We start from the raw sequence: 16656 nt of genomic DNA on the forward strand, positions 1-16656 counted from the left end.
TTTTCTTTAAGAACTGCTTCAACTTGATGCTGATTACACTACTCTGATAGTTGAAATGATCTGCAAGCTTTAGTAATGAACGTCAAGGAACGCATTAAGAAAATGTGACTAAGATTAAATATGAAGAAGACCAGACTAATGACAGCAGATACAGCAACTAGCCTTAGACTTGACAATGCAGATATTGAAATGGTGGATAGCTTCTGCCTTTTAGAATCAACTATCAATAGTAAAAGAACCAGCACTCAAGAAATGTTCCAGAGACTAGCACCTGATAGGGTAACAATAAAGGCTATACCTTTATATTACCTACAGATATAAGAATTGTACAGGCAATGGCTTTCCCTGTTACCCTTTATGGAAGTTAAAATTGGACTTTGAAGAAGCAGGAGAGGAAGAGTATTGATGCTTTGGAAGTTTGGTGTTGGAGAAGAGTCCTGAGCATATTTTTAGGATAGCTAAAAAACTAAGCAAATGGAACATAGAACAAATCAATTCAGAGTTCTCACTTGGGCACAAATGACTAGACTTAAATTAACATATTTTGGATACATTGTGTGAAAACCTAGCTCTTAAAAAGTCTATTGCACTGTTGGGAGACCAGAAGAGCCAGGTTGGAGAAGATCATTCTGGAGAAGATCTGTCTATGTTCCCTACGTTGTCCCCACATAGAGAGATTGTCCACCCTTGATTAAGAAAACTAAATTATAGATAAGTGCAGAAACTCCTGAATTTTCTCACCGTTCAGAAATGGAGGTTGAATAAATAATATGCATTGCATTTGCTCAGCCTATTTTATAGAACTAGTTGCTTCTTGTATCGTGTATAACAATTCATGTAAGCACTGTAGCTATCTAAGGTGCAACATAATGTTTAACTGAATCTAGTGTTTAATCTCATCTTTTTCAGGTGGCATCTTGCAAGTTTCCTTCCTGCCAGGCAATTTAACCTATTGCGTGTTCTTTGACTGTGGCCCAGTTGGCTCAATCATCACTTAGCAGGATATACTGACATTCCAACAGCCATGATAAATAGATTGTTTTGTCTGCCTTCCACAGCCAGAAAGACAAGAATGAGGATGTTTGCATGCAGGTCATGTGAAACAGAAATTTGTGGTGCTGAATGATTTTTAAACAGCTCTGGCAGAACTATAAGCCGTAACCCACACAATGCAAAACTAAGATGCTTGGAATCCAAATAATCCTAGAAACTATGCCGCAAAGCTAGTTGTATTTCACAACCCAGTACACACATCATCACATGCTACTGTATCAGCAGTCCCATATGCATCCCATACAACTCCCAGACAATTGGATGCCCAATAATTATTCTGCCCTATGGTTCAATTTTTAGAGAGTAGTTGTTCCAACTTAGACTTGTGTATCTAAAATTTGAGAGCGCTGCCATTTGTGTAACATCTTTCCTCCACTTCTATTTCTGGTTAAGTAATCTGAGTGCTTTCAGTGAATGGTGATTGTGGAGAGACCTGGGAAGAAAAACTGTCTTGTCCTACAAGGATATTGATACCTTAAGATGGACGATAGATGTTACAATCATAGTCAAATACAACACTAAATGATTTTTTTTTAAGGAAAAAGATGGTTCTTATAAATTTAGACAGTACCACATTTGCATATACAAAACTCAATAAATAGCTTCATCTTGATAAACACCAATAGTGATCGTGATGTATGGTGTCAAGCCCATGGTTATTCAATGGCAACTTTTTTCCCTCAAAGGCTCTAATTTCTGAGGGTAATCTATTGGCAGTGGTGTGACAATCATGAGCAGGAATAAAGCAAAAAGTGGATAGGGCCATTGCTGAACAGAAATGTCATCGTTTATTCTCTTTCTTTTTTAGTCTGTGTGGAGGGACTTTTTCTCTCTCCTACATTCCTTCTTTTCATTTTCTAAAGCAACAGGGACAGATAGTTACCAGAGCTATGCATACTTTGGAAATAATTAAAAAAAAGTTATTTGGAGCATACAGGAGGGCAAATTTTCCATTTGTCACAATGCTTTAAGGCTTTTCCTGGGATCATGCTCCTGTCTCATGATCCCATTTGCACCCATGTGTGCTCCAAAGCAGCTTTTTGGAACTGTGCAAAGCATTTCACAGCCTTCATAGCAACTACTAGAGGACTGAGTTGCACACTGCCAGGAGCCTGTTGAGGAGCTTCAATACTGTATGAAATTAGGCCATGTACTACACATGATCCTTGTCTATTTGTGCTAAATTTGTTTTTGCCAGATTTAAATCCATGACTCTTTATTCATTTTTCTCATGAGGGTATTTGCTAGTGTTTCCACGATACAGTTTATGGTCAGAGTTCAAATGCTCCTGATGGGAAATGGCAGCCAACTAGAGACCATGTCTTCTAACAAACTTGATAAAGATCCCAGGTATTTCTGCAAGTGAATTCCCTGGATCAGTTTTGGAGTTTCGGCTTATTAGTAGTCATCTTCTGCAATGCAGCCCTGGGTGGTTTTGGACATGGTCTTTGCATGCTTTATGCTGCCTGAAAACACTGATAAAAGCTCAACTCCCCCTTTATAGGCACTTTATAAATTATCAGAGGGCTTTAATCCCCCTTTTCATGAGATAAATGGTAGCCTAAACCTCTAACTCTAATTGCCTGGATTTTTTTTTTTTTTAAGTTTGTCTCTGAAGGAAAGCAGACCCTTCACCCTGCAAAATGCTTTCCACTCTGATCAGTCCTGGAGTCAACCACAGAGGGTAAAGTTCAGAAAGAGATTTGAGGAAGGGCTTCCTTACTTTGTTTATAGGTTTTAAGAAATCTTCAAGTGGAGAGTAAAAGATGGGGTAGAATTAACTGCAGGTCTTTGCTTCACTCAGTTGTAAAGAATGTTGAATATCCATCTGGTAATAAGCAGCTCATGAAAACAATTAGACCATTGACCAAGTCCCCTGTCAATCAGATAGAATGATTAAACATTATGCAATGTTAATGTATTAGACAAAATATGTTGGGATCTGAAGTTTAAGTCAGGCTGGACAATTTTTTATGGGTAAGGGGCACACTTAACAATTTTGGGGGGATACACTTAACATTGAAGAGGTAAGGGCTACAATGGTGGAGCAATAACACACGGTGGAAGGGTCAGTTCATTTATGTGGACAGGACTAGTAGAGTATTTTCCATTTTTTTCCTTGTGTGTGTGTGTGTGTGTGTGTGTGCATGTGTTGCTTTTTAATCACGTTAAGCTTATTTTAGAGCTTACCCAATCATTTTCATCATTTTTCAGGAATTGCAACCAAGTCAAGCTTCAAGGGTTGAAAAAATGGGACTCAGGGACTGCATGTCCTCTGCTTTAAATTAAATATGAAAATTATGCCCTTTTCTTCACCAACAATATAGTTTTGAGCTTTGGGTGGGGAGATCTCTTCTAACCAGGAAATGGGGAGAAATGTATTTACTTTGCATTTTAATGTGAACAGATTTTCAAACAAAATAGTAATAACTTTCCTTTGAAATTTGTACTTCTTGGAATTTTACTATATTGTCTTCCAGTTAGAAAATGCAAACAAAAATCTATTTATGGGGACATATACCCCTAAATATGCATGTTTGTGAAAATAAATCACAAAAATGCTTTATATTAGGAAAAATTATGCACAGAACATGCATTGCATGAGACAAAATGAATATATATGGATATTTATACATGAACATCCATACATTAATGAAAATAAAGTAGAAACAGAGGAATTGCTTGCTGAAAATATAACTTTAGGTAACATGCACTTTTTAAAATATCTCAAACTCAATCAGAAAAGGAATACATCAAATTTAAGATTGGAATTAAGATAATTAGACATTTGCTAGATTTCTCTAGCCAACTTCTTCCTCCTTCAAGACTGTGTGTTCATTGAATTCTTCATCTCATTTTGTTGCTCCCTTATTTTCACATTTTCGTTACTGTCTTCCTATAATATTGGGTCCACTGCTTATGCTCCCTTTTCACTTCTTTTCTTTTTCTCTCTTGTTTCCCCACCCCCTCTCCCAATTCTCTGGAGAATCAGTAATATAAAACTTGGTGTGACACTAAAGAAGAAAAATCCCTTCTTCCTAATCCCCACAGGTCTCAGATTTCATGGCAAAACAGCTCTGCAAACAAGTCTGCTTAAATGAGGAAAGTCATTCAAACAGGGCATACACTGTCACACTTCCCAGCTCACTAGTTACATCCCTTTAAGCAGCATGGACACAGGGCACGCTCACATATCCTCCTAATTTTGGCTTGAAGATGTCCTGCCAACCTTTCTTTAAGGACATGTCCTCATGTCTCAAGCTTTCTTTCATCCCCGAGAGAAATGCCCAATTTGTGTGGCTTCACTGGTAGTGACCCTGCAGGAAATGGAGTTTCTCCAGCTCGTATTGGCTGCTCTCAGCTTTTACAGGCATACTCCTTCTGTCTGGTCACTGCCATCTTCCCTTCATAGCCATTTTGGGTTGTGCTGCTGGGTTACTATGGCCCAAGAAAAACAGCAGGATTCATATTGCTAGCAAAAATAATAATAATAATAATCTGCTTGTCAAAGAAGTCCTGGTATACTGCTTTTTCTAGCAATCTTGTTTTTACTGTACTTTGGTGATGGCAAGTATGTCAGGGCCTCTCTTGTCACTAAAGCAGAATCAAGACTGTTAAAAAATGTCATTTTCCTAGTTTAACTTTTTACTTTCTGAAAAGGTCCTTCCTTTTCTCTCTCCTGAATTGCTCACCATTCAGCTTCATTGGTTGAGGAAGGAAGAGAAAATTTTCCCTGTGTGCACTGGTACCAGGAGTTCATGGTCTTTCAGGATCAAAATTTAGTGAAAGATGAATTATTCAGAAGGTCCACACATCATACTAGGCCATAAGAGCACTTGCTTGTTTGCCTAACATGTAAACCAGCCATTGTAGTTTACAAACCAAGGTTTATAGCTTGGTGCAATGTGTGAACTCAGATAACTGCAGGGTTTTTCTCCCCAGAAAATTGTGACTTGCTGGATTATGGCAGCTGAATATTTCAAGAGATGAAGAGTGAGTGGAAGGAGATTTATTTATTTAATGAATTTATAGTGCTGCCCAACTCAAATGATGTGACATTGCCGGAAGTTTTTCCAGGACAGTCCAAAAGCATCTCACAAATAAGAGAAACATGTCATCTCTGCAAAAATGGAAAAAGGGAAAGAGTACTATAAATACTAATTGGAGAAGACTGTCAAAACTCTATTTTTTAAAAATTTATTTATTTATTTATAATACAGTAGCTGCTGCTGAATATTCTTTGACTCCTATGGTGATTGAGAGAACAATATAAAGTTTATACTGTTTATACTATAAACAATTACAGGAATGATCAGGAGGAGAGAAAAATTACTGGCTAGACTGTTGGGGCCATGAAGTCAACAGTCCAGATTTAGTCTTCTTAGGTTCCTTGGCACTAAAGATCCTGATACAGAAATTGAAGTTTCACTAAGAACGTGATGGAATCTGGTAAAATCAGTCTGCCCTTTGTATAAAGAATACATTGTGCTGTTCTCTATACAAAACCTTTCTGAACTTAAAGCAATCCACTTTGGGGATGGGTGGGATCCCTTCTAAGTTCTTCCAGTAAAATTTTGAATCCAAGGACTCTGTTTTTGTTTTTTTTAAACGCAAGCCTGAACAAGAGCTTCTGTGGGTCCTTTTGCTTTGAAACACAGAGCCTTGAATTCAAAACTAGCCAGTGAGTGGGGGTGGGGAGACAGCTGGATGCTGAAAATGGGAATAATTTTGCAATGTCATGTCACTGCTACTTGTTTCTCTGTAGGTATTTCTACCAATATTTTGATGTACTTTGCTCATATCACGTGATACATGGAAAACACATGTTTGCAGCATGGTCACCGGTATTATACTAGGATTTCAGGCAGCAAATATATATAGTATACCTAGGAAACATGCTGCAGCTCAGGGTTCTTGTTTGATGAATCTGAATGTTAATGTTAATGTTATGATTATGGTGGTGCTCAAGTTGGGAAAAGCTGCTCCACAAGCCTTATAACTATAAACTCTGTTCTTACAAAGCAGTATTTCACAAGATGGTTCATGGAGTAATCAAGTTTCTTAGAAGCCTTGGACCTACCTTCAAAAAATTCTTAACTGCAGCTCACACTTGTTCAGAGATGGAAGATTCTAGTGGCAGATCTAGTGCCAAGAACCCCACCAACGTTTGCAGATATCTTTTGCAAGAAAAACGAGCTCCAGATTTAAGGTAAAGCAATGTTCTATAAATCAACGTGTTGGAGAGTTTGAAAAACTCAATTTATGAGCAAATCCTGCCTGTACTGCACCTTTATCCTCCTTGAGAAGAAATGCGTCATCTACAAAGTCACTGATGGAAATAAGAATTTTTCTGCTCAGGGGAGGAAGTAAGGGAGGGATCTGGAAGAAAACACTAACTCCGCACAAATCTGTCATTGCTGGACTTCATTGGAGTTTGTGATGGCTTTTATGGGCCCTGCTCATCAGGGGCAGATGATAATACAGAGGCAGGTGAAAATACAGAGGTAGATCTGCCGTCTGCTATTAAAAGTGCTTCATTAACTCCTCCCAGTGACCTTTGTCATTTTTTCCCTTGAATTCAGACAGATATCTCAATCCCCAATGGCATCTAAAATTCAATAGATTCCAAAGAATGAAGAGGTATTTTACAGAAGAAGAGATGTTCCCTCTATACTATCAGTATGTTTTAATGCTGTGCTGAAATCAAATTATCAATTTCTCAGAAGTTTTCTTCATCCACGAAAAGGGGCTTTTGGCTTTTTTTTTTTATTTTCAGAGAATACTTTTTTTTTTAATTCTCTCGTGATACTTTTCAACTTATTTTGTTGTTGAAAGTGGTGAGTGATGCACGTGGTGTTCTTTTTTCTGTTATACAGTTAGATCTTTTCTAAGTAGCAAACAAAAGACACTAGAGTCAGGAGGCAGGAGTGAGTCTGCAAAAATTGCAACATATACTGTAATTGAGTAACAATACTAATGAATTATTTATACAGTATACGGAGAGCCAGTTTGGTCCAGTGGCTAAGGCACCAGGCTTAGGAGACTGAGAGTTCTAGTCCCACCTTAGGCATGAAAATTGGCTGGGTGACCTTGGGTCAGATACTCTCTGTCAGCCCAACTCACCTCACAGGGTTGTTGCTGTGGGGAAAATAGGAGGAGGGAGGAGTATTAGATATGCTTGCCGCCTTGAGTTATTTATAAAAATAATAAAGGCGGGATTAAAAAAATCTAAACAAAAGATTATAATAACAACCTAATATACTAGACTTGTCCCCATCAAGAAACAGACCATGTTATATTTACAAATCTAGGTGTTGTGGTGAATGCAATTGGGATAGCATTCATCACTACAAACATGATCACTTGGTGTGTCTAATAGTACTAGTGATCATGCATTAGCTCTGTGTATACTTTGGGGGGTAGATGCCACTGGTAGTAACTCAGAAATTATAGTTGAATCATCAGTCATGTCAGACACAAATTTTCCTTTCTGTACCTCCATTTTCCCCAGCTGGTCAGTCTGCCATCTCTAAATGTCACAATGAACAATCTCTACAGTGTAAGAAAAAGGGGCAGCTCTTTCTTTCATGTTTTTGGTTGATCACTTGTACTTCTCTCTGTAGTTTCTTGCTAGTACAATTTATTCAATGAAGATAAATTCATATTTTGGTGTGAGAAGATTTTCAGCTTGTTTCAGATTTTGTCCTGAACACTTGTAGAAAAAAATTCAACCTTATATATAAGGTCCAACCTAAAAATAAAAATGCTGGTATTTGATTTGTTGATGCATGTTCTGTGTTGCGATGTGCAAATAGGAAGCTTGCAAGCTTTTGATTCATTGTGATGTGTTATTCAGGCATTGTTTGCAAAACTTTATTGGAACTCTGAATAAACCTTTCAGCCAGTTCATTTATACTTGGCTGATACAGTGCTGATGTTAATATATCAATTCTTTTTCAGAAATGACTGAAATTGTTCAGCTCAAATTGTCATCCACTATTACTCACTAATTGTTCTGGAATACCTGTTCTTGCAAAACATTATGTCAATACCTCTACAATATGCACAGTGGTTGTTGAAACACCTCTGGTTACTTTTACTATACATCTGCCACAACTAGAAAGCTTGTAACCATATAAATGGTCCTGTAAGATCTGTATGAATTCTTTGGCTTAGCAAAGAAGACCATCTGCATGGGTGAAATGCCGTTGTTTTGGGCATCTCTTGGACATGTTGCAACTTAAGCAACTCATTGGAACAACAAGTCTGTGTCTTCATCTTTACTACTCTGCAATGTCCAACATATTGCTCCTCCAACATTTGAGCTCTCAGCAGGTTGGATGATGTGATGACTCTCAGTCCTCACATACTTAAGGCAGTGCTGGGTTTTTCCTACTTTTTATTTGGATCCTCTCAGCTGATGGAAGACTCTCATCGCCATGAGAGAAAACATGTCAAAGGAATCCCCCTCTGATGTGGAATTTTCAGAGTGTTTATCCTGGAGACGTAAATCAGAGACTCCATCCTCATTTGCTTGACTGTGCGTCCTTTCAGATTCTCTTTTGTATTTGTGCCTTCCAAGGAACAAAGCCCAACACTGCATTTGAGCAGCTGTTGTAAGTGGAATCCTTTTTTGTGGACTGAAGATTGATAGCAGTGGCTGATGATCAGTGATGAAGGTAAATTCCATTTCTAATTGAGACATTTAATTCCCCAAACCAAACAGTACTTCCCTATCCTATTTCTGCATAATCCCTCTCCACAGCAATGACTGAGTATGATGTAAAATCCATCAAGCATTCATTGCCATCTTTTACTACATGGGACATAAGTGCACCAAAGCCATACTATGAACTGTCACAAGCCAATTTCACTGTTAAATGTGGGTTACAATGAGTCGGCACAATATCTGATGTCACAACTTTCTTTGCTTCTGTGAAAACTTGTTTACACTGTTTTGTCCACTTCTGTGTCCTCCCCATTTGTAGTAAAGTAGCTAAATTTGGCAGGAATCTGTTATAATAATCAACAAATCCTTAAAAGGATGGAAGCTGTGGCATGTTTTGGAATACCAGTTTTAAATAATTCACATTTGTTGCATTTACTCAAAAGTAATGGTCTACTAGTCTCTGTAACATTTTCTTGATGTTCTGCAGATGTACAACTTCATTTTCTCCAGTGACAAGGATGTTATTTAAATAGTGTTTGGTGCTTGGATAGCCTTGTAGGATTGGATCCATGGTTCTGCTGGTGTAGATATGGCTCTCCAAATAAGTCTGTTATAACAATGTAAGAGAGCCACTTTGGTGCAGTGGTTAAGGCACCAGGCTAGAAACCAGGAGAATGTGAGTTCTAGTCCCACCTTAGGCACAACTCCAGCTGGGTGACCTTCAGCTAGTCTCTCTCTCTCAGCCCTAGGAAGGAGGCAATGGCAAACCACTTCTGAAATCTTGCCAAGAAAACTGTAGGCATTTGTCCAGGCAGTCACCAGGAGTCAAGAATGACCCCAGGACACAGAAAAAAGAAAAAAAAAAGCGATATAAACCTTTGTGTGTATTTATAGTGAGAAACACCCTGGAATCTTTCTCCATTTCTATCTTTAAATAAGCCAAGACTGTTTTGCTGAAATGTTGCCCTCCAGCAGAGTTATCAAAAATGTCCTCAGTGGGTATTGCTTAGCCTACAATAGTGGGTTAATAAATAATAGTACCTTTAAAATTACCACAGATTCTGGCAATTTCAATCTTATTAGCTATCAGTTACAATCAACTTTTGATTTAGTCCAGTTCAGTTTCTACCTCTTTGAGTATGGTACATACAAGTAGACCTGCTTAGTGAAATGTGGGTGTGCCATTTCCTTTTTTACCTTTTTGTGCTTGAGTGTGCTGATGCCATCTTTAAACACAGGTACAGCATCATTCAATGCTTTTTTCAGTTTACTGTACTCCCAGGTGTCTCTATGATAAGAAGTGCAGCATGAAGTCTGGTGATGGAACTCCAATACAGTGGTGGTTTCTTCAACCACTTATGGCCCAAGAGTGTCGGTCCTGTAAGCACAACGTACCTAGCTGATCACTGTACCATACAGTTATAGGTATCCCTCCAGAGAGAATGCCTTTTTCTTCAATATAAATATTTAATTGTATTTTAATTTAATTTGGCTTTAATTTGGCATCTTTGAAAAGCTGTGTAACTTCACACTGTGATGTAACTGATACAGCAGAACCAATGTCTAGTTGAATTGATATGGTTTTGCCATTCACTTCTAGTGTGAATCAGCCTGCTGGTCTCATTTCTTGTTTAGGCTATATATTTCCAGGTCGGCTATTCCTGTTTCACATTCAGTAGTACGTTATTTTCATTTATGCCATGCAATATGTACTCCTTTTAAGCTAACAGCTTGGTTGCTTATCTTGAGTGAATAGCTTGCTTTTCCCTGAGTTGACAGGATCTTTGAATTATGTTTCTGCAGATTTCTCTTTTAAAACTGCATTGAGCTAGGAAGTATAAACCTTTGCCACAACATTAGCACATTTCATTTTAACCTGTGTGTTTGCATGTTATTGCAAGCTTATTCACATTTGCTTTTACTCCTGAGTGCAGTTCTATATTACCTCTTGCAGTGGTTTCCATGGAGATAGCAAATTTAAAATGGGTTTCTAAAAGTTAATTCTGCCTCTGTTAAGAGATTTTATTTTTTAAAAAATCTTTCAGAACTACACAGATGAGGTGGTTTCTCAATGCATCATTTAGCCCTTTGCCAAATTTATCATGTTCCGATAGCTTTTTAAATTCTGCAGCATATGCTACAAATGACATTGTCTGTGTTTAATGAAACCTGAAATGGCTTTGGTACCAAATGTTCTTGTATTATTTTTACTAGTTCTGCAAAACTGAACTGTGAGGGCTTTTATGGGACAGTTAAGCTTCCTAATAAACATTATGATTTATTTTTCATAACACTCAATAGAACAGGCACATTTTTCCAGCAACTATCTCAGTTGCCTCAAAATATTGTTCATCTCTTCTCTATAACATCCTTCTGCAGTGCTATCTGTGCTGCTATCAAGCACATTAATTTTCTCAATAAAACTAGCCACCTGCTCTTTTCCCCTTGTTTTTACTCACTGCAATTGATCCAGCATTATTCTTCCTTGGTTTGTTTTACTGCCTGTCTTCAGTTTCTTTTTTTTAAATAATCCCACTTCACTGCCACTGTTCTGTCCTTCTGCCAAACAAACGATAGAAAGTAGTGCCAGGAGATGGTTTTTCTGCTGCTGGTGTTGCCAAAAGTAGAGTCTGCAAGAATTACAACATATATAGGCAGCTCAAGGTAATGGAGTAATCGTATTATGAATCAGTGATAACAATCCAATACGCAGCATACTTTTCCATCACTCTGAAGTCTCTCTAGGTGCTCATACTTGCACCGATCCATTGAACTCCACTAGAGCTTCAGGAATAAGAACAAATCACGTTCTCAGAAGCCAGTCTTTAACCTTGGAAATGATGACTTTGTGGAAACAGAAGAAGCTGCTTCTGAACATACATAGTGCTCATTTTTATCACACCTTTCACCAGGAATTTCAGTATTTCAAAACTTGACCCAAGAACATGCTGGACAGCATCGACATCACAGCAGTTTTTTTAAAAAAAAAGGCATGGCAAAATTGTTTAATTAAAAGCAAGAAAAAAAGTTTTAACATGCCCTTTAAAATTAGATGCAGGGATGCTGGGTTTTTCTTAACCACAATATTTGTCTACTGGATAAATCTACCTCCTTGACATAATCCAATACAGTATGTAGAATATATATTTCTGTATGGATGGTAATCCATGATGATCTAATGCTCAAATCACCTATTGGCTGCTTTCCACAATTTCACTAATGGCAAAACTGTATATTCCTTATCTGCATGTAACACTGCTATTGCAAACAAACAGATACATAAAAGTATAGAAGCATTCTACCTGCACTATATCAGCAGAATCAACAACAACAACAACAACAACAATACAAAATAACACAGCTTTGCAAGGGGGGAAACAAAATAGAAGTCACATTATTAGTTATAATAGTTCTGTCAATATTAATAATCCCACCTCTTTTAGACTGTGCACATTCTAGATGTAACTGTGGAATTAGTCCAGGGGCGCCACCCGGGATGACACAGCTTGCTGGAGGGCCTGGGCTATGTGTGTAAATTACCACTGACATTAGCTGACACCTTTTATGCTCTGTATTCCAGAGACACACAACAGCCTTAACAGTGTAGTGCCTCATTCATGCCTCAGGCCACCCACCTCTCTTAACAGATCAATGCTGAATTTTTTAGTGATAGATTTAGAGCCATTGAAGGGAGATGAGCTTAGCAGGTCTGGACCTTTTGGCCACTTATCTCTTCCTAAGAACAATACTGTGTGAGCCCGCCACACTGACCTATGCAGCATCATCTCCATTATAGTTTATTTACTGCTTAGTAAAGAGCCACTAGAAAACCATCCACAGCCCAGTTGTGATTTATTTCATGTATCCATTCATCATATTTACTTCCCATTTTTCCTACAAGGAGCCTGGGCCAAACTACATGGTTCTCTGCTCCCGGTTTGTCCTAACATAGGATTGTCTAGGATCATCAATAAATCCTGCAGTAGAGCAAAATTTTGAGACTGGATGTTCCTGTCATTCAACTTGAGAAATGTTCCTGCACTCCAAAACATCCTCTTCAGGATAACTATTATTTACTGTTTCAATGCAATTATAGCAAAGCAATAGGCAAATGGCTTAATGCACATGTATTTTTTCCTTATTCCCCCCCTTATGTTTATTTTATTTTAATCACTGTAATGTATATCGTTTCTCACTGATTATCACTGATGTATTGTTCTTTTTTGTTTGTACTTTAATAAAATTATGAACAGTTTAAAAATTCAAGAACTTCCAGTTAGGTTAATGCTGATTTTAGCAACGGTTGCTAACAGTAATACCTTTTCAATATAATTGATAAATATATGCAAAACACATGCCTTTGATTAAGTAAGATGGCAAAACTCTCTCCCTCCTGCTCACTTAGTGTCTAGAACCTTTCAGCTGGAACTTTCAGGTTCTTCACTAATCAAGTGAATCACAGTTTGAACAACTTAAAATGCCACATTCTTGGTATTTTTGGTATTGTTTGAGATGGATAGATGACCTGCCTAATTCTATTCCGTAACTGAGCCATATATGGCAGACTCATTTTCCAGACTCTAACAAGTAATTCAAGCTGTAATTCCAGAGGGTTTTGTTGGTTTAAGTGATGGTCATGTTTCTTCTTGAAATGTATACTGGGAATATGTAATCTGGTTGCTGCTGTGTGAATATTACTCTGAGGACAATGTATCATTCTGTGGGGTGCTTAACTTGGGAATTTAACATCAATTCTATGTAGACTTAGCTGCTTGAGGTAATCAGTGTCTGCCCAAAATATATTTTGTGTCTGGACATAAGACTCTTTTCTTCTCTATGGTTTATAGGTCTTCCCCCTTTCCTCTGTTTGGTCACAACCCCAAAAAAAGAAAGGTAAGTAATACTTACCTATCCTATTAAAAGTAAAAAAAGTATTTCTGCAATTCATAATTGGAGTGATACAGCACATTCAGACTTGCAAGTTTCTATTATTATAGCCATTCTCAATAAAAGTAGTTCTAGTGGATTTGATTTCCTGGTCTGATCTACCTATTGTGATTGACAAGTAGTGCTAATATGCTGGGTAAGATATATTTGGCATGGATATATCTAAAGATGAACTCATAATTAGTTTCCCATAGCAAAAAAATTCTAATAATTTGCTTGTAGATCATTTGATTGCAGGTTTCTCTTCTTGGTTTTTGGAAGATTATCTGAAAGCTTAAATGACCTCTCTATAGCCTTGTAGAAGAGTAGTTCCATACAGAGCTCAACAACTAGGTATATGAAAGAATTCTGACATGCATTCTTCTTGAAGAAGATCTGATGGGTTTCCTCCCAGAAAATCCAAAATGGAACAAACCCTGGCTAATATTCCTCCCCCCTCCCCCCACCTGCCCCAATCAAGCAACAGAAGGGCTGGAATGGTGTACTTGAATAAAAATTAAGGTGACTGATACGGTCTTTTCCAAATTTGTTTAACTGAGCATTCAGGGTCAGTCCGGGAAGCAAAGGAGAAGGTAAGAACCTTCTATGCAAAAAATCCAGCACTATTATCAGCAACCCAGGCTTTCAAAAATTGGAAAAGATCCCTTGGTGATCTCATATAGTTTAAACAAGTAAGTGAATAATATCCTTCTATTGATCTGGGGGATGGGATCTGATGAATTTTACTACTTTTTTTTTAAATGCTGAAGTATAACATTCCCTATTTAAAGCAGAGAGTAAAATTGAAGCAGAGTTTTGAAGAGTCACACATCAGTAATTGCAGTCCCATTTGGGAATCCTGCCCTTTTTCCTTTACTGAGGATAAAGTGCATTGCTTTGTTTATTTTTCATTAGGCATCTTAGCTGTTGGGCTGAAAGACAAAGAAGTGATGAGGGCAAGGAAGAATGAGAGAGAGAAAGAGAGAGAACAGTAGCCTCCCTAGACTCAGTCACTAGGGCTTTTGAAAAGTTGATTGAAAGGAGAAAGAACCCACATAATGAGATCTTAGTGATTTCAAATCTTATGTGGAGCTGAGAAATAAGGAGCAGAATCTATACCTCTATGAGATCTATTGTGAGAGCAACTCATTGGACAATATCTCTAAAGAACAATATTGTTTTTAAAATGAGCTAAAAATGCTCCAGATCATGTACTCTCTTGTAAAATAAATGGGAAGAAGACTGGTTTAATCTTTCATGGAGCCCCTTCTCAGCTTTAGATAGTTTTATTGTCTAGGAAAAGAGGGGAAAAATACATTTCATTCAGTTTCTCTTACTTTCATTAAAAACATATTATGAGCTTTAGTGTCAGCCTAAAATAAGATGAACGTCATTAAAATGCAATTCTAATTCAGCTCTGTGCTTTTTGGGGACACACGCAGTCGTTTTCTGTTTCCTGGTGTTTCTTCACTGGAGATCCTACTGATGGAGTCTGCAAGCAGAACAGGAGCAAGGACTCTGGCCTGGTGATTCTGTTTTGACCTTTCTTTATCTTAGCTTGGTATCTCTCGGCTGAATGTCCTGATCTCTCCTTCTTCCTCAACATGGATAATGTCAAATTGTCCTAATAATGGTGTATAGAAAACAGAGCTAATTGTCAGGGGCAAGCCTGATTTGCAGCCTAATGAGCATCCTCGTATATTCTGACACAGCCATCCTGAGTAGATGGCCGCTCTATCTCCTGGTTGAAAAGAGCTGAGGTGAACCTTTTTTCCCTGTGTTTGCAGAACATGCAGCAATACCTGGAGGTGGCATTTGCAAGTTTGTGTTTATGTTCTTTGGAGGAGGGGTGTTGGCCATGCCCTCAATCAGGGATGCATTGGTTGTTAATTTCTTATTAGGAGCTGCTTATAGAGAGCTCGCTCAATTACTGGATGGGAGCCTCCCTCGGAATGCCAGCAGAGAATTTACAAGGCCTGCATATCCCTTTCTGCCGGGGGATGCCGAATCAATTAAAGGACTAGAGGGAGTATGAAATCCGGCCTCTCTTGCCAAAATACTCCTGGAGAGTGGCCAGAGGTAAAACACCAGAATTCAAATGGTTACAGAAAAGAGAGGAACTCAAAGCACAATAGTGTTCAAAGCATAACCATGCATTCGTTTTTCAGTCCTTCAGTCAGAGAATGTATGAGCTAGCAGCATAAAATACTTCAGGACAATCTAGCTGATGCCTTTTAGATGCATCAGACTACAATAACCATGCTTGTTGAGGAGGATTTATAGCAAAGCATATGGGGGATACCAGGTTGTGGAAATAACTGCTTTTTCAGTTATTCTGCTTTCTGTGTACATGCAACTCAGTGGAATATGGCATATGGCCAACTTATTATATGACTATTTACTATCAATAAACTATGAAACAACAGGCTGCTCTGCAAATCATACTTGAATGAGGTTGTGCTTTGGAAACATATGGGAAAAAACCTACCTATCATATATCTTCAGTATCATATGGCAGAATCAACTCAGTTGATGTCATTGTGTCCAATCTAATTTCCTTTAAGCTTGTTTGGTAGAAGCAGAATTTCATGAACATAAACCCAAATATTCCAGACTGGCCCCGATTCAGGCATGAATTGGGTAAACAAAGCCTTCCAACTCCCAATTTTAAAAACTGCCTCTTCTCCAAATGTTTCAATTCCATACAGCTTTTTAAAATTGTAGTGTGGCATCATTGAACCATTGTGACACTTTTGTAGGAATATTGCACTGACATTGCAATCATGGAATTACACAAACCATACCTTAAAAGGATACCAGAGTCTGTTGGGTCTGATTTCATAGGTATTCCCCTCTACTAAAGTTAAAGATTTTCTCAAGATAAGCCTGAGTCCTGGTGACTGCATCCATGCAAGTTTGGGGGCAAGATACAAAAGATTCTCTTTTAATGTCTTCTGCAATATTTTTCTTTGATAACCCTGGAATTACCACATGGTACTCCTCTAAGT

Source organism: Python bivittatus, unplaced genomic scaffold, assembly GCF_059951505.1.
Source record: "Python bivittatus isolate LINGU-HERP-01145 unplaced genomic scaffold, Pbiv_v1 ctg000020_np1212, whole genome shotgun sequence".
Taxonomy (NCBI): domain Eukaryota; kingdom Metazoa; phylum Chordata; class Lepidosauria; order Squamata; family Pythonidae; genus Python; species Python bivittatus.